This window comes from Protopterus annectens, chromosome 2.part1, assembly GCF_019279795.1.
Source record: "Protopterus annectens isolate FY-2018-M chromosome 2.part1, PAN1.0, whole genome shotgun sequence".
NCBI lineage: Eukaryota > Metazoa > Chordata > Ceratodontiformes > Protopteridae > Protopterus > Protopterus annectens.
The window spans coordinates 724,229,885-724,254,061 of record NC_056729.1 but is presented as its reverse complement, the minus strand read 5'-3'; positions in this window follow the sequence as shown (position 1 = coordinate 724,254,061).

Genomic DNA, 24,177 nt, shown 5'->3' with positions numbered 1-24,177 from the left:
ACAGAACCCACAGGGTCAGAGTTGCTGGTGCCATGTCAGACTCAAAGCCTGTCACAAGTGGTGTCCCACAGGGCTCAGTCCTGGGCCCACTCTTGTTTGGCATCTACTTTTCTGAAGTACAAGCAAACACAGGAGGGTTATGGCTGACAAAGTTTGCAGATGACTGCAAACTGGGCCGTAGTTGAAAACACATCCGACACAGATATCCTTCAGAAGGGTCTCACAGAAACGGATAACTGGTGCCAGAGCCATGGCCTAAAGTTAAATGCCAAGAAATGCATAGTCATACCCTTCGGGAAAAATAAGGTTACCCCTAGCTACCATATAGGTGGCAATCCCCTGAACACAGAAGAAGTTATTAGGGACCTGGGAACCCAGGTTGACAGTAGCCTTTCATTCGACACTCATATTGCTAAAGTAGTTAGGAAGACCTTCTACATTGCCCACCTTATCATGAAGGGACTCACATCTAGATCAAGGGAAGTCATAGTCTCCCTATACTCATCACTCATCAGACCAATGATCGAGTACAATGCCCCGTTCGGAATGTATCTGAACCGACACTTGCAACAGCTGGAGAGGCCACAAAAGTTCCTCACCAAAAGGATAAAGGGTCTCAAAAATCTGTCTTATGCTGCCCGACTGAAAGAACTCCAGTTTTATTCAGTTGCTTACCGCTTGCTCAGAGGTGACCTATGCCTGACATACAAGGCCATGTCAAACCCAGATTTGATGAACATGCTTCATCTCAAAAAATCTAGATCCCTCAGAGCCACAAGGGCGCGAGACTTAAACCTGGACACGGTTATTAATAGGATGTGCTGGAGGGATAGATTCATCACCCAAAGACTCCCTATGCTGTGGAACAAAATCCCGGTTTATGTGAGGCAGAGCACCTCGCTGGCCTTGTTCAAGAGGAATCTTGACCAATGGATGGGAGATTGCAGATACACCCCAGGGGTTACCTCAGTGTCACTGCTCAACAGAGGCACAGCAAAATAATGGGCATAGTTTCTCCAAACTAAAGGGGTGGCGTAAGCCACAAAACTATGGGCTAGGCTTATAAATGCCCTCAGGCAGATAGCCTAGTATGAACCTATGAACCTATATCGACATCATGTAGGTTTAAACCCATGTTGCATTTTGCACAGGATGTAGTTGACATTGGGGGGGGTGTCCACTGACTTCTAAGCACAGTTCAGCTTAGCTGCGCATGTTTGCGTGGTGCACCACCTGGCTGAGCATGCCCTTTCAGGGGGTGTGTCCACTAAATTCTAAGCTCTATTTACCTTCTGTGTGCATGTTTGCATGGTGCATCGTCATGCTGAGCATTTCTGAAAACAAAAATGTATTCAATTACTTTTGACCCTTGTTTAAGTTAAAATATGGCCATTAAATGATGTTAATTATACTATAGGCAGGTAGAATGCATCATAGTTAGCCAATCACACATTCTGCTCCTACAGCAGAACTCTATAAACTATGCATACACACTACATTCTGATTTTTTCCCAATACTCTTGACCAAGGGAATTTTAATGAAATAATGTTAGAGGCTGCTGTAGTTCTGCTACACTTGTATGTGCTAGATGCTGAAGTCAATGATGCTGGTGCTGCTGACAATAGGTCTAGGCAGACAAGGAGAAGAGTGTTCAGTCCCAGGGTAACCTTCCAGGAACTACATGAACTGGAGATTGCAGAGTGCTATGGGGTGGGCAGGGATATACTGAAATAACTCACTGAGCTCTGCCATCCTCAACTCTGACCCAGAGCCAACAGACAGGAAGTTATCCCAGTAGAAACAAAGCTATGTGTAGCCCTTAAGGCACTAACTACAGGTACATTCTGAAGACCAACTGGGGACATGATGGGACTCTCAAAGACATCAGCATCCAGGGTACTCCACCAGTTCTTGTATGCCATGCTACCACATGCCATTGGACCCATTTCTTTTCTGCTCACTGCTGAAGTGAACACCAACAATATGCAACACTTCTACCATGTAGCACACTACCCTGAAGTATTAGGTGCCATAGCTTGCACTCATGTGCACACCAAGGCACCACCCAGTGAGGAGGGTAGAATCTACGTCAACCACAAGGAGTACCACTCCAGCAACTGCCAAGTCATGAGCAGTGCCCAGGTGATTATCATGAATGTGTGTGCTGGCAGCCCTGGCAGTTATCATGACTCCTATATCTGGCATGCATCACAGCTGTACCAGATATTTACTAGGGGGGGCATCCCACATGGCCATTTACTGGGGGATACTGGCTATGCACTGGAATACCATGACTCTCATATCTAACATGCATCACAGCTGTACCAGATGTTTGCTAGGGGGGACATCCCACACAGCTATTTACTGGAGGATGCTGGCTATGCACTGGAACCTTGGATGATGACACCCATTAGAAATGCACATGCACCCATGAAAGAACACCATAATGAGTCACACAGACAAACTAGGGACATCATAGAGTGTGTGTTTGGGTTTCCAAAGTCATGGTTCTGATGCCTCAATATATCTGGTGGATCCTTGCAAAACTCTCCAGCCACATGTGCACATATGTTCACAGTATGTGCTATGCTACACAGTATGATCCTGAGGAAACAGCTGCAGCAGAATCATCAATGGGAAGGGATACATAGCCCCCCACCAGTGCCTAGGTCACCACAGCTACACTCATAGGAGGATTCAGAGGAGGAACCCCCTGATGATGTCCCTGTAGGCAGATGTAGGTGTGCCCAGTATGCCCAGGCTTTGGCTAAGAGACAAAGAATAGCACATTTACTGACAACCTAGAGTCCTAGGGACTGACACCTTACTCCTACTCACATACATATATTAAAACTGATGCCAGGCAACCCACACAACCTGTACCTATCCATGTATTTGCTGTGTACTGTTTGGGTCAGACAGAGTCAGCCCTGAACTACAGTTCTTTGAACTGCTGCATTGGCAAGGTAAGTCTCTAACTTACACACACTACTTGTAAGGATTACTATAAAATGGTATAGTATGTATGGATCTGCTACATTTATGCAAGGAAATATATTGCACTATTTAGAGAGAAGTAACATCCACATGGGACTACAGATACCCAGTCCACTAGTATGTGTTCCATAATATTCACTGGGCCTCATGGTTGGAATTATACTACATCCATAAGGGAAATGTTAAACAGTGGGGCCACATGATATTTGGACTAGTGTCCATCCCATCAAAACATGTGGTGTTGCTCCCCCACACGCAACACAGCAGTTTTCCCAGGTCTATATTAGCGTATCAAATGGACTAAATAGCAAAAGCTATTTAGTCGATCCGATACTGTCGAAATGGCAAAATAGCGAAGACATGAAACTTCGAATTTTTTCCCAGGGAAAAAATTTGGTGGGCCGTCCTCAGGACTTTGCCATTTCCTCCACTATGGTGCGATCTCAGAGTTGGTATATTTAAGTAGGGGGGTGTGGGGACACATCTCCCCACATCAGGGGGGTGTGGGGCAAAGCCCCCCACTTATCTTTGTGTTTAAGTTTTTTGTTTTTTTTGCGGAGCAGCGAATTTGTTCCCTGGGAAACAATTTGCTGTTCCGTGTGTTCAATATTTTGTGGTTTAGACATTATTGGTACGATGAAATAGCATTCGCTATTTATATCATACGATAATGTAATATAGATGCATTTTCCCATATAACTGCTTTAACATTAAGTCATCAATGGTATATCAGCAGGCCAGGCAATCTCAGGGCAGTAACACAGAAAATGATCGCACATTGTATGTCACATGTAACGCAGAAATAACAACGTACATATGTACTGTATGCTGCTGATTGTGCGATGAATGAGTCCTCTTTGCCTGGCAACTTGTGTGGCTCAGTGAACTAGGGAAGTATGGGTGATGGTGTTGATGGTTTAAATCTGGAAGTATCGACATCTTTTGCTTGTGAGGTATTATTATGTTGGTGTTTTAACAGACTGTCAGTCTGTGTGTGGTGTAACATTATGAACCTCTGTCTCATATTAATTACATCAGATAGCTGGAGAATGCCATGGACATTTTGAGTGAAGTGCAGTACTGCAGAAACAGGGACAGATGTCATTGTCTGTAACACACAAAATCCCAGACTGGAGTGTAGGTAGGTGTGAGATGGAGTTACTTTATAAGAACAGACAGTCCCACTGGGCATGCCCTTACACTTAAAGTGAGCACAATTCTGTTGCCCCATCATCAAAATGACCTGTTATTTATAGATATGTCTATACATACATGCATATATGTATACATATCCATCTGTCACTATTTCTTTCTCATATACATAGCATATCTAGCTCTATGTATTTTCAAATGTGTGTGTGTGTGTGTGTGTGTGTGTGTGTGTGTGTGTGTGTGTGTGTGTGTGTGTGTGTGTGTGTGTGTGTATATATATATATATATATATATATTTATATATATATATATATATATATATCAATCAAGCATCTCAGCCTCTCCCCATATATCTACATAACACATATACATATAATACACGCACATCTACATTTATATATGCATCCTTGCTATATACATAAATATGTATGTGGATGTCTGTATTGCCCTACATGCCCTAATAATGGTGAGTGGAGCTGCTCTACCACACATCTATAATGTTGCTCAAAGGATCCAAAGTAAGGATCAGCAGTACATAATGCACTTACCTACAGACCCCTGTGCCTGCTGGATGTCACCACATAGACAGCAACAGGTGAGCAGGTGGTGTAATGTATAATGCTGTCTATGCACGCATGGACAGGGCATATTGTTCTTGCCCACAGGCTTGCCCATCCAAGTGCAAGCAGACACATATAGCCATACTGGTAACTGGAGATACATAGCTAGGATACAAACAGTTATCCAACTGCTAGGATATTCGATGCAGATAACAGTACAAATCAATATCACTCTGCAGGCCACAGATGCTATTCAACACAAGCCTAGTTAGTGTAATCCACAAGTAGTTTGCCTGCAATCACTTACAAAACAGACATCAGCCATGGTGTGTGTGATAACTACTGTGATCTATAGTGTATAAAACTAGATAGGTAGGGGTTCTAATCTCATTCCAAGCCATTGTGTGTGTGTGTGTGTGTGTGTGTGTGTGTGTGTGTGTGTGTGTATGTGTATCCCTCTGCAAAATAAGTGAGAATCCTTCATTGGCTATCAAACTGCAATGGTTGTGCATTTTATGCCCCTGTAAGTTACTGCTGGCTTCCAAGCTGCCCTCTTGCACCAGGCCTGATGATGCCATCTACCTTAAGACTACCAGCTGCCATTGCAATATTACACTTAAGCCATGGCACATGTGATAAGTACCGTGATCTAGAGTGTGTACGGCTAGATAAGTAGGGGTTCTAATCTCACTCCTGGACACTCTTGTGTGTGTGTGTGTGTGTGTGTGTGTGTGTGTGTGTGTGTGTGTGTGTGTGTGTGTGTGTGTGTGTATTCCACTGCATGAGAATCCTTCTCAGTGGCTATCAAATTGTAATGGTCACACACTTTTTTTGGCCATGTAAGTTGCTGCTGTCTTCTAAACTGCCCACTTCTATAAGGCCTGATGATGTCACCTACCTTAACACACACACTTAAGCCGTGGCGCATGTGATAAGTACTGTGATCTATAGTCTAAAAAACTAGATATGCAGGGTTTCTAATCTCACTCCAAGCCACTTAGTATGTAATAACTTAGAAAGAAGTAGAGTTTTGCAGTATTGTATTTGTAGCAGATGATGTGGTCCTCCAAATGCCTGACCACAACTAGGCCTGCTGACATCATCAAGCATAATATATCCTAAACTGATAGTACTATTAGACATGTACAGGCTAACACAGAAGGTCTTTGGCTAATGAAGTTTGCAGATGACTGCCAACTATGAGCCATAATCGAAACTCCTAATGATGTGGGCATCCTACAAAAGGGCCTCACTGAGACAGATGCCTTTTGTCAAAGCCATGGCCTCAAGCTCAATGCCAAAAAGTGCATTGTCATCCCTTTTGGTAAAAACTCTGTACCCATGAACTACCACATAGGTGGTAGTCTACTTAACATTGAAACTGTGATAAGAGACCTTGGGACACAGGTGGACAGTAGTCTCTCCTTTGATAATCACCTTGCCACAGTAGTCAGGAAATCCTTCTTTGTGGCACACCTCATCACAAAAGGTTTCTCATCCAGGAAAAAAAGAGGTAATTGTTCCCCTCTACTCATCACTCATTAGACCCATTATAGAGACCAATGCCCATTTTGGTATGTACCTCACAAGACATCTACAACAACTGGAAAGGCTGCAGAAATACCTCACAAAGAGAATTATTGGCCTCAAACAGATGCCCTATGTAGACAGTCTCAAAAAACTCAAGCTTTACTCAGTCACATATCATCTACTCAGAGACGATTTCTGCCTAACATACAAAGCTATGTCAAACCCAGAGCTGTTGGACATGCTTCACTTAAAGAAATCCCAGTCCCTCAGAACTACATTCTCTAAGGACCTAAACCATGTCATCACAATAAACAGAACATGCTGGAGGAATAGATTCCTGTCTCAGAGACTTCACACACTCTGGAACACACTACATATCTATATTAAACAAAGCTACTCATTAGCACTCTTCAAGAAAAATCTTGATGATTGGATGGGAAATAGGAAATTCACACTGGGGATCACTTCTGTGGCTGTGCTCGACAGGGGCACAGGAAAATAATTTTCTTGGGTGGAGAAAGCCAGGGTACCTTTGTGGCTAGGCTTATATAGGCCCTAGGGCCAATAGCCTAGTACCTATCTATGAACCTATGAGATGTGTTGCATGCATCACGTACTGTGATCTGTAGTGTGTACCATTACATAGATAAGTGTTCTAATCTACATACAGCCAACTTGCACTATGTGTGTGTGACATGCCATGTCCTGTAAGCAGTAATCAGAAGTGTTGTTATCCTCAATGTAGCCATGTTTGTGTGTGTGGCTGTTAGAGCATTTTACATCAACTTATGGAACCATAGGATGCTTAAACTTAACTAGCATAATGGCCATACAGGCCTCGCAATCCTAAACAACTTTATACTCTTATTTACATGATCAGCACATATTGCCCCAGTCTAAGAGGGACACATGCAGAAGCCCTGTGGTGAAATGATGGTCGCCTAGCCAATCATACAGATGGCATGTGCTGAGGTGCACTGAGGTGCTCTGTGTGCCATAAGGCAGGGTTCTGTTTCAAAGGTGTATTAAAGTCTGCTAGACAAATTTCTCCCACCAGCATGTATTACATTACATAGTAGGTTAATGTCCTTAGAGTGATTAATCTATTATGCCACCTAAAGATATGCAGCATTTACAATCAAGCAGGTTCACACATTGCCCCGTATGCAAGACAGAGATCACCTCTGAGTGCTCTGTATGTCAAACGCTGCATGACACTCATTTCAGATTATCCCCATTGAACACATGCTAAAGAAGTTAAGTTCCCTTGTCAGGGACCGTACTGTTGTGTGCAATTGCCAGTACTGCTCTGCCATCAGCTATGACATATGATTACTGCCATATCCCTGTGGAGACATGGTGATCTCATGCACATTAGTTGTAACCTGTGTGGCCAGTTCTTTCACCCCTGAGTATATACATCACATGTTGTGACAGATGTGCTACTTACCAGGTACATAGGTGTTACTGATGGAAATGACACTACATATATATTTGCCTGGAGTTTATGGCCATTAGTATGTCAACAGGCATATGTTCATCAATACCCTCTTGCAGGATATTGACATAACTCATAGACTCTATGCATGCTCGCAATTTGCAGGCATCAGCCAACATTGTTAGCCATGCTTGTATCATTGTTAAATAGATTCCAAACAGCAGAGGATCCAGCACTGAGACCTGTTGAGCACTGCTGCTTACAGATCAGCTACTGGAGGCGCATATCTCTATACTGAGTGTGTGTGCCATCAATGGGCCACTTAGTAACCCCTATCATTTTAGTACTGTGGATGCCTAAGTGGGTGCTTTGTAAATGATGCCTGAGTGGGGAATATAGTCAGATGGCTTGGCTCAGTCCCAGGGGTTGTATGCCCTGATGTCCCCTCACCCAAGTTCTTGGTGACTGCCTCAGAAATGTCCACCACATGTAACACTCATGATCCCCCTGTCACACATCCTGTGTACAGTTAACTGTGTGTACATCACATATATGTGTGCTGATCAGCTCCATGATGATTGCCCTATGGGCATACAGTAATGGATACTCAGACAAAGAAGTCTGTAGTTCTGTTGGTGAGTGGATGCACCACCTCTTTGCAAGGGTATAACAGCTGCCATTGTCCAGTCAGCAGGGGTGCAGCCACTGGTTTCAGTATCATTGCAAGGTGTTCCCAGTGGTGCTAGTAATCCTTGTCAGATCCCATGTAGGATGCAGCCTGGGATGTTAGCATGTCCAGTAGATGCCGTGTATCCTCCATTGAGAGGCCATTTATGACCTGCTCTGTAGATATGCAAGTTATGAGACAGTTTGTTGGAATATCATTTGTCACATGTGGTGGTGGCAGGCGACTGAAGTTGATGCAGAACATGTGAGACTACAGGTTAGATATGAGTACAGACCCATTATATGTGGCATCATTATGTATGAGTTCACTGACAATCTGGGCCTGTCCTTTGAGGTCACACATGTAACTACATTGTGCATTGTGGTTCTGCTTTGTGTGGGTGGCTAATTTTGTCACTTACTGTGTCTACACAGCATCACAACAGCACTATGTGTTTCTTTTAGCTGAGGAGGTTGTGTCTCCATTTTAGGGGCACACCCTCACCCCAACTGCCACACAGCAATGTCCACCTCATATTGTACAGCCTGCTTCTGGCAGTTGTCCCCCAGTCAAGTTTGCTGTGCTGTGAGAAGCCTGTGTCCCTCCTGTCATGTACAGCCGTGTTCATGCAGTTGTAATGCTACTGGCATAATGCACGGGTGTAGAGCTCTGCATACTTGCCTGTCCCATCTGAGGGGGGAGGTGCAGTCAAGCTATGTCAGCCATCCCACAGGAGGTACTAAATGGCTTTGTTGAAATATATGTCTGTATTGTCTGCAAGGGGAGGTTACTGCTGGACATTCTAATGAGACTGATCTGTGGCCTGATCCCACTAGGGAGGACCTCACATTAGGAGGCTGCAGTGGTCTCCCATACTGGTAAACACATGATGCAATACATTGGTTCCCCTTGTGGGGATGTCACAGCACTGCTCCAAGGCATTGTAATTAAGGACCTGGACTAACCTTTGGGAAAATGAACTGCAGCATGTCTAAGCAACACAGTTGGTGGCCACTTAATGCCAACCCAAACCATGGTGTAATGACATATCTTGATAGACACATGTACATACAAATATGCACAACGGGTGTCTGGGTTCTTGCAGCTGCTCCTGTAGCCAGCTATTGCTTGGTTATGTGCCCTTCCAGTACTGAATGGCACCTGCAGTATATCCAGGAAATCACAGTGTTTCACAAAATCTGGATGTGCACCTGTCCTTAATGAGTATGCATACACTACCTACATTACCAAGAACACTGTCATTTTGAGGTTTGAAGATGTGGATGGACATGTAATCTGGTATGGCTGCGGTGCTGTCCACAGCCTTGACAAGATGTTCTTGACTGCACACATGTCTGCATAATCCATGGGGGCACCTTCCATAGAGTGGGGTTCACTGGTGCCATACCCAATGTGTAGCACTATAACTATGATGTTGTATAAAGATGGTGTTCTCATCACCAACTTTACCCTCAACAGTGCATCTAAGATGCATTGTGGGGGTGTCAGCAGCCTTGGTCCATACTCCAAATCCTAGGAATGAGAGTTGAAGACCATCACTGGTGAAGCACTGATGTCTGTTGAGCAAGGCATCCCAGGCAGACATGCAGTAGATCCCCTAACAATGACTCCACATACTAAGGCAATTATTGACTTCCATCAATTCCCATGTGTGGAGCCATCATCCTAGGTGAGGGTCAACTGCAGCTGAAAGCTATGTGCATACCAGTGAGAGATAAAGACTGGCTACGCTTAGTCATGTGTCTGCATACAGGCTGGTGACATATGCCCTTAGTCATATACACCTGCAGGAACTATGATGTCAACATTATGATAACTGATATTCCTTGATTTTCAGTAATGTGTGATAAAGCCTATTGTGTTAACCAACAGATAACTCTCTGTGAGCTTTCCCATTTGTAGACACTTGACACAGACATCAATGTGTCCCATGGTATAATCACCTCTGACTAAGAGGTGTGATTCTGTGTTTTACCTCAGGTATTTGACCAGTGAGGGAGTGGTGCATGCAGTATTATGTGTATTGTGCACTCGAGAGGCAGAATTTTTTGAGGTGTCTATTTAGCAATGTGTCTGGTAAGGAGTTGCACACATGTAGGTGTATGTGATGTGGGTGTAGGTGGTGCAGGATATGAGCTGTGCATGTTGGCATAATTCATTACCATATGTAAGACTGCTGTTGGAGACACCATGGCAGCACGTTTTGAAATGTAGTTACATCTGTCACGTGTTGTGCTTGTGTGTCATAGGAGTAGAGGGGTGAGGACACTTCCAACATCTCAGCAGCACATCCTGCAAAGTTAAGGTCATGTTGCCACACCCTTGGGTTTGACAGCCTGATATACAGTGTTTGAAGGCACACCTTGAAGTGAAGGTGTGGATGACTGTGCATGCATAGAGGACTTGTTCAACTTTGCTGACATTATGCTGGCCTCGCAAGCATACAACGCCTGTCAAGCAAACAGACAGCACACTAGTTCTGTGACATGATGTGGGAACAAAGTCATGTGCTTCAGGTACATAACTGTACAGTATGACATGCCTAGGATATGTGGCAGGTAGGCACATTGGCCAAATGTGTCCAGTCTGATGCAGTAGACCTCACAGCCATGTCATGCAGATATCCACCAGTAATCTGTTGAAGGTCAGGATGCAAGGCTAGCTCTAAAATTGTCACCTATGATGACACACTGCCATTGTGCCGAATGTGTCAGCAAGACTTGACATCTATGTCATTGGACATTGGACATTATATTGTGCCACTACAGCAGTGCTCCTACCCCTCCTGTTGTCAGTTCCCTAGTGACATACCACCAACTCTGGAACAGAAGGCATAAGACATGCAAAAGCCAATTGAACTCCCAGGTTACTAATCAAGACATCCACCTGGAGAAGGCCATGTGAAGCCTATAGAGCCTTTCATGATGTGGGACAGCTATGCGGATGAACAAACAGGCTGGGCCCTGCTTGTCATCCTGGGCTTCATAGTAACGTTTTGCATGTGATGACATAAAATTTATCATAGCATGGTATCCTATATGAGAGTGGTGTTGGTGAGACCAGCAGTAGTAGTTGCCAAGCACCAGCAATTCCGTGGACTCCTATGCTTAACACAGTCTTCACAAGTACCACTTGGGTAGTGCCCAACTGCAGAACACCTGTGTAAAACCCACACCTTACCTCCGCAGGGTATACATTTTACAGTTCCCTGATGTGTCTGTCTGTGCTCTGTACAAACACCTTGGAAGTAACTGCAATACTTAGTTGCACAAAGGACAACTAACATGTAGTGCCAAGCAGTGTCTCCCGATCTCTGAGTCATGTGACATGAAATGTTATGAAAGGAGTTAACATGGATACAAGCAGCAACACTGTTATTCACCTACTGACACTGGACCAAACACTGTTTATTTTTCTCAAGACCAAATCATTCCTACTGACTGTAACCGGCGGCCCCCATTGAATGTTACACTATGCAATGGATGACAGAAATATGACTCACTCTACCTACCATGGTCTGACAAGATGTTTGACAATATTAGACCAGCAGGCCTTGCTGGAAACTGTGTAGGTTATCTACAGAGTGTTATGTCATCTGGTGGACAGGCAAGTGTCTGACAATCATAATCTGGGAAAAAAGCATTGGGATGCCTACGCTGCAATGACACCAGTCACCAGTGGGTTTTTCCAGACATCATTAATGTTGTACCCCTTCTAGACATTACCTCTCTGCAGTCGCAGCCACTGTCAGTGACCTCTGACTGACTAGATTAGCAGGTGATTGCATATTAGGAGCTGTGACTGAATCCCACACAGAACCAGCAGTTATCCAGGATGCCAAAACCAAATTAGATCCGTACCAGACCAAGAACAAAATGATGTATCCAAAGGCTCAACAGGAACAAAAAATTCAAAATAACTTAAATAAAACTCTGTTTTAATGAAATGATAAAAAAATTTGCATATTTTATTAGTTGCTATTCTAGTCACATGATTTGGGCTAGAAAGTACTTAAGCCTTGAATTTTTAATCATGGTTCATCTTGAAAAAGCCTGGTATGCTTGATGTGGAATTTTTTATCATTTCGTTAAAACAGAGTTTTATTTAAGTCATTTTGAATTTTTTGTTCCTGTTGAGCCTTTGGATACATCATTTTGTTCTTGGTCTGGTTCGGATCTAATTTGGTTTTGGTTTCCTGGTTTTACTGATCCATGGCTGAAGGAACTGAACAATCTAGTCTCTCTGACACACCATTATTGTTAAGGGATGAAACTGATGATGCACCAGTTACGCGTGGTGAATTTAAACAGATTTTGTTTCTTTTAACTAAATTGACTAAGTCCCTAAACTCTGAATCCACAAGTTCTGGGACTTCATTGCCTGGTAACCAATAAAATGGACTAGGTTTATTTGCTACAGCAACTATGGGGCTTAATAAAAGAGTTTCCCCAACAGCGGAAGTTCCTGGTGGGATTTTATTGGGCTACACCGATCCACAGGAGCAGCAATTGCACCCGATCAGCACCAGCAACGCTAAGAGTAATTCTGTGAAAAAAGATTTCAGTTTTACTTCATGGACTGAAAAACAATTTCAATTCAAACAAGGTACTGTTACTGTTAACAACAGCATGAGTAGTTGTGCTGACCATGACTTTAAAACTTTCAATGACAAGTTGTATGCATTTAAGAGCAAGCAATTAGAAATAGATTATTTGAAAGAATGTTTGCGTGTGCAGTGTGTCCCGAAGGGGTTACGCTGTTATAAATTTCCAAACAATGCTGTGGCTGGTTCATCTCTTTATAACAGTTTGGTTAAAATCTTTGACAAAGCAGGGCTTGAAATGCTAGAATGTATGATAAGGGACTATGAGGAAAAAGCAGGTTTATTACTTAAAGAAGTAACATCACTTAATGATTCTGTGGTGAAGAGTAAGAATTTTTTAGGTGTTAAAAGAGAATATGATCGTGTTTTTAATGAAGTAGATCAATATTGTTTAAAAATTGTGAACCATAAAATCAGGAAACTGGAGCGTGACCTCAAAGAATACAGGGAGGGTAAGGCCTACCCTTTGTTGGGTAGAAATAGGCAGGACACCAAACAGTTTCATAACCAAAATAGTGACATGGTTTTTAATGACAATGTCCCAAGTGCTGAACTAGAGATACCAAGAAGAAGTGAGAGACTTGCTCAGAAAAATAGTCAGAGTGGCCTATCGGATTTTCACTATCCCCTGGGCAGACCAGGGGGGAGGAATGTAATGCATCAACCGCAGATGTGGAACAGAGCATGCAGATAATAAGTTTAGGTGATGTATTTGATAGGATTTCTGTTGATGAAGCTTTCAGAAGATCTCATGACAATTGTGTTTTAACTAAAAAGAATAATTTTGTTATATACAATTATACTGATATCAACATCTCTGATGACTTTTTTGAGCTTATTACAAAAGGGATTCACTTTGTACCTTCACATAGAGTTGACTTATGTAATATTTTAGTTGATTTGGAGCTTTTTGTTAGACGCTTGAATCTTGCTTTTTATTTTAAAGGTCAATCTCAGACTAATGAAGGGCTTTCTAGGCCTAGCACATTTAACCCACCCTTAAACCCACTGTTAAAATTATTTGAAGGTTTGGTGGAGGCAGATTTAAGAGACTTTTGTTTGAACAGGTCTCACATACCATCGGTTAATTTTAGACCAGAACTTGGTCAGTTAATCAAGAGGCTTGGTGATGAAGACATTCGGGTGATGAAGCCAGATAAGGGTGGAGGCGTAGTTTTAATGTATAACATGATATACGACACCCACATTCACAATATGTTGCAGGATACTGAGCGTTATGAACTGGTTTCTAGGAATGAATTAAATTTATCACATTCTAAAATTTCTTATTTACTCATGGATCATTTATTACAGGGTGTGATAAATGAAAAAATATATAATTATCTCTATGCTAGAAACCCAAGGATACCTGCAATTTTTGGAATTCCCAAGACACACAAGGGCTTAGACCCTTTGAACTTTAGACCTATTGTCTCAGAAGCTGGGGGAATAACAGAGCCCTTAGGAAAATTCATTGATTTTACCATCAACAAATTTACTTTCACTTTACCTCATGTTTGCAAAGATTCATGGGACTTTCTCTCAGGCATCCAGCAAAATCTCTATAAACCCACACAGAGCTTTTAATGGCCACTATTGACATAGTTGAATTATTCCCCAGTATCCCTCATGTTGTAGGGCTGGAATGGTTCAACAATAATCTAGCTGCTGAATCTGGGTTAGGGTCTATAACGATTGGTTTACTGGTTGAATTTATGGAGACTGACCTAGAAAACAATTTCATCTATTTTAAGGGTGACACTTACAAACAGAAAAAGGGTGTAGCAATGGGCACGGCTTGTGCTTCTAGTTATGCAAACATAGTGTTACAGCACTGGGAAAACAAATTTGTTTTTTCCACGCATTGGGTTCAACATATCACCCACTATAAACGATACCTGGATGATATTTGTTTGTTATGGGATGGCTCTTTAGATCAATTCTTAGGCTTTATGGTTTACATCAATTCTACCACTCCCTTTCTATCTTTCACTTATAAAGTAAATAATGATTATTTGCATTATCTTGATGTTGCCCTTCTTAAAGATGTCAGTAATGGTACTTTCCGATCTAAGATATATAGAAAAACTCCTTTCTAATTCCTACCTACATTTCAACAGTGTCCACCTTCCATCAGAAGAAGGGTATTGTGAAGGGTCAACTTATCGTGCTTCCAGGATGTGTAGCACAATGGAGCTTTTCTTGAAGAGGTTAACTTGCTAAAGCAACTTTTTGATGAAAGGGTTACCCAGCACACTTAGTAAGTAATTTGGCTGAGGAGGTTACTGCTGGTAGGAGGCTATTTACTGCCCTCTGTTAGGTAAGGGGCATCTGGTGGCATTCTTTCAAAACCATCGGAACAGATTGAATACCAAAACAGTTTTGTGTATACCTTTTCTGGTGATTCCTTAAAAATTGAACAATCACTTAAAAAATATTGGCCAATTTTGGTACAACATGATGATTTCAAACAGATTGTTAAGGAGCATCCCCATTTTATTAGGAAAAGGGACATGAACCTCAAGGGTCTCTTTGAGATCAGACCTGGTGAGGACAATAAAAGGGTTTATTCGAAACTTGGAATGTATAAGTGTGGTTCATGTAAGCAATGCCCTTATGTGCATAACAACAGTTCGTTTTTCATTCCCTCTAGGAGGTTAAAATTCAGGGCTGAACATCATTACAACTGTGGTACGAAATGAGTTGTCTATTTAGGTTTTTGTACTCAATGCTCCAGTTTTTATGTAGGTAAAACTGAGAGAACCCTTAGGAGAATAATATATGAGCATCTTTATGATGTTTCCAAGAAAAAGGAAAACAATGCTTTTTTTAAGCATCTTAGCACATGCCCTAATATGCAACTTAAATTTTTAATCCTAGAGCAAGTCCTACATGACAGTAGAGGGGGTGATTGGGAAACCCGACTTGAATACAAGGAACTGTTGTGGCAGCTCAAGTTGAATGCAACTAAGCCTCCTGGTTTAAATGACAGTATTAGTATTATGAGTGTTTTGAAACTGAGGAGGGCCAAGTTATGATTTTGTTCATTATAAAAATTTTTTTAGATGGGTTGTTCATTGCCAGTTATTTTGGACAACATTTTGTTTTGAGTGGATGTTTCAAACTTTGGTTAACTTTTCATATGATTAACAGAGGTCTTAGAAACCAATAGTTCTTAATAGATTTTTTAGACATAAAAATAATTTTTAAGACTGTTTTTAAGTTTTTTAAGCTTGTTTGTAGCTTTATAAAACAGTCATACATGCTTTATTACGAGTTGTAATTTAAACACATGTTTTTACATTATTTAGTACAATTTTGTGGGTTATTAGACATTGTATAATTTCATTGAATGAATGAATTGCTGTTGGCACTTTAACATCTGATTTGCATATTTTATTAGTTGCTATTCTAGTCACATGATTTGAGCTAGAAAGTACTTAAGCTTTGAATTTTTAATCATGGTTCATCTTGAAAAAGCCTGGTATGCCTCCAGGCGAAAGCGCTTGATGTGGAATTTTTTATCATTTCATTAAAACAGAGTTTTATTTAAGTTATCCAGGATGGCCGAGACACACATTCAGTTGATGTCTGAGCCACTAACAAATATTAAATGCCAACGACTGCACAACACTATCCTTTGGGAAGTCATCCAGCCCTGGAAAATATTGTAGTGTCCACACACCTCGCAGAGTTGAGCCATTACTCATGGAGTTATGGACACAGAGAGTAATGTAGCCTTTGACTTTCACTGGTTGGTAAGATGTGGGGATGCATTCAATTTTGTACAACCTATACAGAAAGGTATGGGATGCAAATCCCAGACTGCCATTGCTATACTGAATGTGGCACTCATCACACCTATAATTGTATGCAATGGCACCCTTGCTATGTCATTATACAGGCACATCTTACAACTGTAACAGTCACACAGACTCCATGGTACACCAATACACATTGTAGATAATATGTCCTATGGAGTCTCTGTCAACACTGTACATGTGTAGTCTTGCTCCCAAATGCATTGGAGAGGATGTGTATGACTGCCATACAGAGAGGTGTCAGATCCCACTGAGTACCTCCTGCGTATCCATGCCTGGACTAAAACATGTCTTACCTGTTCTACACACCTCCAACATCACTGCATTATAAATAGCACATGCTGGAGAGACAGGTATGTAACACAGACAGTACACCCTACATGTAACAGACCCCCGTGTATGTGAAGCACACATCTGCTGCAATACACATCATGTTCAGGTTACACAATGTGATGCAGAACAAGATAATCGTAACTGGTGTTGTGCAAATGTCTGTACTGGACACAGGAAATTTGTAAATGGGTCATCTCCATCAACACAGGTTGTAGATATGTTAGGTTCCAAAACCCTGGTGACACTTATCAAGGGCATCAGACCTTTCCACAGATTAGGGATGCATAAGTATGCTGAATTATGCCATTGTCCTTGTTAGCCTGAACCTATGGAGCCATGCACCTGTAATGCTGTACCTTGCTGAAGACATAGTTCTTCTGTGCTGACATTCCGTCTTCTGCTGTGATGTCTATGGCTTTATTGCCACAGTGTATCCATAGGTTTTCCCAACAGATTCCTGAAACAGACACATAAACAGGTCTGTGACACTCCTTTCATTGAGTACGTATACAGCCATTACAACATCATACAACATAAGATGCACAACATTATGTGGCTTACTCATTGCAAATGTCAGCATACAGTATCTGTCAGTAACCACTACAAATGGCATGGAAAAGCAACAATGCATTACACAACTACATGTTAGTTTATATATTCACCCTGTGCATCAGATACATAGCTTCATTTCCCTGCATCAATGATCAGGATGACAGGGATGCGGTACAGGTATCATCACTTGCACAAGATTTTGTGTGGGGGTGAAGGAGGCCTAGGCTGACCCAAAAGGTTGATAGCATGTGTGTGGGTCAGGAAGTGAAGCAGGCAAGATGGACCATGGAAAAATGTTGTGTGTGTCTTTAGGTGACCTGCATTTGACAGTGGTGTGAGTGTGTGCATGAAAACAGTCAAGCTCAGTGCTAACCCTACATGTGTGTATGTTGGACAGCTTTGAACCACGCATGGTATTCCTTACAGTTAACCATCTCTGACCCCAAACATGGGAACTGGCTCTGCCCAGAGTTGCACTGGCACCTCAATGCCCAAGGTCAGAAGTGGTGATAGTGCCTGATGGTGACTGCTGTCTGCTGGGGCCATGTCCTTCACAGGAACTCCAAAGACCATGAGCCCATGGCCTGCCATATCTTGGTGTGGACAGCACACTCTCCTCTGTAGCCCTGGATGTACTGACACTACAGTAGCATGATTGTGCATGACCAAGTGGACTCTCAGCAGATAGGGTTGTTGATGTATGTGCACAAGTATGACGCTCAACTCCAAACACATGTTCCAGTACAGACATTGTGCATTTCAAGACAGATAGTGTGCGATCTGTCTCAACCCACCTTCTTTCCACTGCATCAGTGAACCAATCCAGGGTGTCAGCAATAAGGTGGAGGCAGTCACCAATGTTAGACTGTGCTGCATCCTTAACACTAAGCATACATCTAGAGTTACTTTCAGAGCATGCTTGCATCTCCTGGACAGCCCAAAATATGCACCAAGTGAATTGTGATGTGGCACCTGCAACAGGTGGTGGACAGACAGCAGCCCTCCTACAAACACCCCTATCAATCTGCCTGTGTGGAACCTCACCAGTTCTCTGGCTATGGCCAGTGTCTACAGTCACTGGAGCCATAGTTGCCACACTTTCCTGTTCAATGTCCCCACCCTCTGACTGTCCAATATCTGTGGCCTCTGGGGACTTGGTATGTGTGGGCATACTGACTGTGTGCAGTGACAATGAGGGCAGACGAGGGATGCTAACATCTCAGACAGATTCAGCCCCCAAAACCCCCACCTGTGCCTCACTGTTGCCATCATCATTATCAGAGTCTGAAGACTCACTGACATCAGGTTGTGTAGGGGATAGACACCAACACCCCAAGTCACCTGTAATAAGATAGAAAAAAGCAGTACATTAATACTTGTATTATTATACTCTTCAGTACTATGTTGCAATATATGCAAAGCTCTTTACACTGTTGTCACTATTATAGACCTGTTGAAAACCAAACCTCATATAGTAGGACAAGAGAACATTACTTTTCCCACAAATAGCTGTAGTTACTTGTAAATAAAAGCTCTTTATACAGCAATCTCATCAGTGGCATTGAGATACACTTTTGACATTTGTGAAGACTCTGCACAATTGACATATATGACAATATGTAATGTCCTGACAATACTGTCACATCTATCAGTGTGGTCACACATAAAAGGCATGCATTTGAGTCCAACTTGTGTACAGTTAGAAAATATGTGGGCAGTTAGCAATCATGCTGGCAGTACAGCAATCCAGGCAGCAGGTCTAAGATGACACTTTAATGATTACATTGTTGTAAACCTATATCTATAACAAAACAGTGTCGTGCTTTCCAGGAGCAGGACCACAACGTTATCCAATACATGACCGGCCTTTGAAAGGCTGAGGGAAAGGTAATGTCAGTACCACTGCATGCTACACCACAACAAGGTAATACATCCATTTATCTCCCATTTACAGTAGCTACTGTGTTAATTGTTATGTTGGTCAAAATCTGAGCAGGAGAGTCAAACTGCAGTTAAACCCTCCGCCCACCCAAAGAACAAAGACCTGACACCTATGTAAGAGTATGTACACTCTGACACACTGAATGCTACCGTATTGCAATGTTAATCAAACTAAGCTTACCTGCATGCTTCTCTCCTGTGGAAACTTTGTCACCCACATCCATGTTGTACAGTGTGATGGATGCCTGGGAGCTGTTGTGTGTGCCTAGATTCACCAGAAATTCCTCAGTGGCTGAAAGTCATTGTTCCACTGCAGGCCCTCCACTGATGATGCTATGATCCCTGGCTACTTCTGCTGCTCCTCTCCATGCAGCATTGATCATGTCCATTGTGCAGTGTCGAACCTGCTAATACATCCTGCCTTGATGACCTGTGGCATTCACATCACGGACAAGATCAGCCCACAATGCCACCCACTGTTCCCTGTTGCATCTTCCCCTGGACGGTAGGAGTTCATGATGTTGATGGAGGCCTTATAGTATTATATCATTCTCAGCATCTGTGAAAGGTGCCTGGCATCTTGGATACATGTTTCCTGAAAGACAACAAAATGGGAACACATGTCAGGATCACATACATGGAAGTACACTATGTAGAGATACATAAGAACAGAATGGCTGGCAGTATCCATTGCTTGATCACACATGTCATATTCTACAGTGTGCAAACATACAAAGTATGTGGATACAGCTAAGATACTAGTGATAGTCAGCTATTCTGGTGTGTGCCATGACAGATACTGCTGTATGATCATACACCCCACACTGGAGTCTACTGTACTGTGTCTTCAGGGGCAACCTCCCTGATAATATGTCAAAGCAACTGTGCCAAACAAATAACAGTGCGCTATTACAACCAATATAAAGGGACATTCCCACAAGACCAGTGTGCCACATTGACAATAAACATTCCAACCCTGATGTATTGTGCATCCACTGTATTTGTAACATATCTGGCAATCATTGACATGTCAGTATCACAGTTCTAAAATAACGCTTAATGCTGTAATCCCTATTCCCTGTAAGTATATTCACACATCTGCATCCTGTTGCAAACAGAAAAGTTACATACCTCATGGAGTGCAATACTCCTCTGTTGATAAGCGGTATTTGCATTTTTGCAAAGGTGTGTTCTATGTGTAGAAAATCTTATACAGAATGGTTCCCCATAGGCAACTGTTTGCCTTTTATAACATGCTTCTCCTTAGCAGGTGATTGCCTCTTTACCAATCTGTGGTTCTGAAATCCTAATCGTGGCCAACACAGCTGACTTGCACTATCATTAGCCGGGTCTATATTAGTGTATCGAATGGACTAAATAGCGAAAGCTATTTAGTCGTTCCAACACTGTTGAAATGGCAAAATAGTGAAGACTCGGAACATCTAATTTTTTCCCCAGGGAAAAAATTTGGTGGGCCGTCTTCTGGACTTTGCCATTTCTTCCACTATGGTGCGATCTCGGAGATGGTATATTTAAGTAGGGGGGTGTGGAGGGCACAGCTCCCCCACTTATCTTTGTGTTTAAGTTTTTTTTTTTTTTTTTTGCAGGGAAAAAATTTGCTGTTCCGTGTGTTCAATATTTTGTGATTTAGACATTATCGGTACAATGAAATAGCATTCGCTATTTATATCATATCATAATGTAATATAGATGCCATAAGCCAATGGTATGCAACCACTGTTCAAGATATAAGGTCTTGATGTAGAGTAGAAACCCTTTTGCTGAACAATACTGGGGTGAGGAGACTACGTCATCTCAGAGGTTAGGTCTGTAGCAGCTACTTTTACGTAGAGAGGTGTGTGCTTCAGGCTGCTGCAGGTAATAGGTATAGGCACAGAGTGTGAACACTTTTGTGGGAGCTGTGTCAGTCTTGTTGTAGATGCAGAGCCAGAGTGCGGGTACTCATTCCACTCCAATTAAGGCATGTGTTTAAGGTAAGTTTGTTAGGCAATGGTATCACTAACAGAGTATTAGATAACATGTTTGTTGTGTACTTGAGCAACATAGGGGATAAATATAAGATTATGTCCATCATTTGGGCAGCTGTCAAGCCATGTGTTACAGTCTGCTACTAATTTGGAATATGTATGCTGGCAGTCCTTGTTACAAGCAGGGACTTCAAATGTGTATGTTAGTTGTGCAGCTCTGCTAAGCTGCATTGTGAGTTTGAAAGGATTGCGTGGTGCACTCTGATATTAGTGGGCTTCATTTGCATTAACTGAGTTGAAATCCTCTGTGAATGCATATTAATGTACAATGTGACACTTTATGCACTTATAGTTTTGCTACTGAGATATGTGAAGTGTGTTCCTATCTGCAGGCCTGTGACTTCCATCAGTGAAAAGCAGACATTTCATTTGAAATGCATTGTGTGGATAAAGAGTGCATGACTCAGTCATTAATTGCTGGCTTCACAACATTGTTATTTAACTGCTACACACCACTGGATTTGAACCCAGGACTGTGTATGTCAGAATTTACTGCTTGCAAGGTATTTAACAGTCTGAGCTAGTGACTCACTATTACAACAGGTGTAATTACAAGATATAAGTGCACACATACAGGCTGTGACATACGTTTTTGCATCCATCATTATGTGCATGGCTTTATATGGATGTATTTCTGCAGCAGGGTCCCCGTTGAACATGTATTTTGTCATTAATGCCTTAGCAGGTGCATTTCTAAATGTTGCTGATAAAAAGGGCACATTTACCTGCTATTAGAGACCTCACTTACATTCATTATTCTGTGTTTGGCTTTCTAGTGTATACTCTTGCACCAGACTCCAAGGTACACTCCTATTTTTTACCATTACTCTTTAAGCAAGTTTGCACAATGTCGCACAATGCACAGCTCCACTTAAATATACTTAATGACTGTAACTTGCAATTAATATGTTTTGCTTAAAGTACCTGTTTTAGTTAACAACTGTGTGGTGTGGCAGGTTAATGCAGTGGTCTGCAGGTGTGATGATCTTGGGTTTGAAACAGGGAACAGGTGCTTATTTTGTACATGTTTATTATGATTTCAAATCACATATATCAATACAGCTCCATTTAGCTGAGCTTAGCGAAGCAGTATGATGCAGTGCATCATGCAGCATCATTCAAAAAATATATAAAGAAAAGAAAAATGGAGAGATAGGAAAGTGATGAAATAGGGTGCAACCAGATAGAAAACATACTGAAAGGCAGGTAAGTATGTACAGGAAAGGTGTAGAAAAGAGCCATAGCTATCCATTTCTTGTACAGCAACAACTGCACACTTTGGAAGAATTTGTAGAAGACTTTGGACCCTCACCCCCAGAGAGAGGGGTGAGGACTACATAACTGCATTGTTAAACCAATTGGACCAAATTATGTTTGTCCAGTGGACACATGTGCAAAATAGAAAGCTTTGCATGGGATGATTTTTTTTTTTGGGACAGGTGCCCATTTTTTTAAGGTGAGAGTGGAATGTTGGGCAAGGGACAGAGTTAAGTGTGAGGAGATAAGTTGGAACCACTTTAGAGCAAAAAACAACTGCTCACGCCTCACTATGTAAGCTTGAGGAGTCCAAAAATGTTCCAAGAAAACTCATGCAAGCAGCAGCTTATAAAATCCACTGATTTATTACAAAAATATAACGAGCAAGAACAAAAATAACAAAACCAGTTGAGCGCTTTCACCCGTGTATAGTACAGGCTTCATCAGAACTAAAAGCCATTTTGAATTGCAAGCCATATAAATAGATACCCGTGTATAGTACAGGCTTCATCAGAACTAAAAGCCATTTTGAATTGCAAGCCATATAAATAGATACTTTGGCGCCAAAAAATTTTGAAATATTTAAAGCTATACACACTCTTTAGCTTCATTAAAATCGATTCGCAGAATTCTTAATTATATTGATATATCACTTGAAAAAACTACATAATATCCGATCATGTTAAAAATGTTAATAAAACTTAATAAAAATACAATAAATAATTTAATTGCTATATTGTGATGTTGTAAAAAAAATTTTTGTGAAAAAGATATTGTGAAAAGATTTGATTTCTATGGGTATAGTCCTACATACAGAAGATGCAAAACATATATATATATATATATATATATATATATATATATATATACATAAACCCAAAAATACATGATAGTTAATAGCTCAATCTATGTAATAATGGCTTCATAGTTATACTATCATTCAAACCTGGAACAGATGCAGCATCAGTGTATATTTGCCACCACATTTCTCTAAACAATAAATAACCCTTCAAATCACCCCCTTTCTTGGAACATTTTCGGACTCCTCAAGCTTACATAGTGAGGCGTGAGCAGTTGTTTTTTGCTCTAAAGTGGTTCTTTGGTTTTGCAATCGCCTTCTTTGGTTATTACATTTGTTTAGGAGATAAGTTGGGTAAGTGAAGAAGCTTCTGCAGACAGACAAGACAGACAGCAGAGATGGTGTGTGACACAAGAGGGGGTGAACACCTTGGATGGGGAGGGTGTTGTGGAATCTC